The following is a 1773-nucleotide window of genomic DNA, read 5'->3' as shown; positions in this document are numbered from 1 at the left end:
CACAACAAAGGAAAATGATTCAGACATTGTCATCTAACACAACTCATTATGGGCAGTAAAAAGAAGGCTGCAGAGTTCTTACTTACCATCCTACAGTTCGCTGTTGTCTTGGATAAAGTGTAAACAAATAGTCCCCCCCCCCCCATTTTCAAATTTAAAATTTGAAATACTTTAATTAATTTTTAGTCCTTTTAATTGACATAGATACAAATACTCTACTAGGATGATGCACAAGAAAAGGTCAGGATAGCTCAGTTGGTAGAGCAGAGGACTGAAAATCCTCGTGTCACCAGTTCAAATCTGGTTCCTGGCAAAGAAAAAAAGATCCACCATACGCAGAAAGGGTCGAAGCGCGGATCTTTACCAATGACATATGTATCTAAAAGCACCAACTTAATATTAGAAGCTAAACAACAATTGCACAATGATGTAGCACAACACTCTTTTATAATACTCCCTCCATTCCTAAATATTTGTCTTTCTAGGGATTTCAACAAGTGACTACATACGGAGCAAAATGAGTGAATCTACACTCTAAAATATGTCTATATACATCCGTATGTGGTAGTCCATTTGAAATCTCTAAAAACACAAATATTTAGGAATGAAGGGAGTATCTTATAACATCCAATATACTCACATATTAGATGAATTAACATCTTATATTATGGGACGGAAGGAGTTTAGTCCATTCTTACAAATTATCGGCTGATTAACTGCTACTGTATCCATGGGTTACAGTTAGTTTGAGCTAGTTCAGGCTCAAATATCCCTAAAGTATATCTAAACAGGAGGGCTAGTTTGAGCTAGTTGCATCTATAACCCACCCAAAAAACTACCCAACCCAAGAGGTGCTAATTGGAGCTAGTTCTCCTAGTGCATTTATTGGCATTCTAACCCTGCCATCCAAACAACTCTTTGGATGGAGTTAGTTCAGGGTTAGTCATGAGCTAGAAACTAACTCTAACCTCTAGCTAAGTTGAGTATCCAAATAGGGCTGTGTTGTTGTTGTTGTTGTTGTTGCTGCTGCATGCTGCTGCTCTTCTACGTATATCTAGACATCATTAGAACATTAATGTAACACTCTTCCATGCTGCTATGTAGCCTAGGATTGCATATTTAAACATTAATCACAGTGCATGTTGCTATGTAGCCTTAGATATATTACATATGGCCCTAGTTAACCTAATGATAAATGGGTTGAAGATATATTTAATTAAAAGTCTGATTCACCGATTAGTCCCTTTATCAGCCCCTGGCCTATATGGTACCAGCTACCGATATCCTGAACAGTGAGCAGATATAAGCCATGGGATGAAACTAACCTCAATGGAAAACAACAGTCGTTCCCAAAATTGTCCTGTGTAGGTACATCAAGAAGCATGTTAAGCACAATAGGGTAAACATCAACCAAAATTATCCATGGCAGACAAAAAAGTCTCCAAAAGATAGCTTCAATGTGCAGGTTTAAGCACGCTAGTAAAGCAAAACAAGTGGAAAGGTGTGAAAACTGCAACAGGACTAACATTTAACAACAAGCAAACATATTCATTCAAACTGGTATTGTGTCGGTCTAAGTACACTGGTTATTGTTAAATAAAAATGGAAAGGCGTGTTAACTACAAGATGCAGCAACCAAATGTAGTCATCCATATTGGTATTGTTGAAACTGGTACTGATGAAATTGAATTGCACAGTTCATACTTGTTCATATAGAACATCATGTTGTGAATAACTAGAATAAACAAGGCATACTACGAACAACCAAAGATA

General features: G+C 37.1%; 1 non-coding gene across 1 annotated transcript; it reads left to right on the top strand.

Moving 5' to 3' along the window:
- Window positions 1-240: 240 nt before the first annotated feature.
- On the top strand, window positions 241-313 carry TRNAF-GAA. Its single transcript has one exon. It is a non-coding gene; the product is annotated as a tRNA-Phe (tRNA).
- Window positions 314-1773: the final 1460 nt, after the last annotated feature.

This window comes from Triticum dicoccoides, chromosome 4A, assembly GCF_002162155.2.
Source record: "Triticum dicoccoides isolate Atlit2015 ecotype Zavitan chromosome 4A, WEW_v2.0, whole genome shotgun sequence".
Classification (NCBI taxonomy): Eukaryota; Viridiplantae; Streptophyta; class Magnoliopsida; order Poales; family Poaceae; genus Triticum; species Triticum dicoccoides.
The sequence above is the reverse complement of the archived record's forward strand: the minus strand, read 5'-3'. Positions and strand labels throughout refer to the sequence as shown.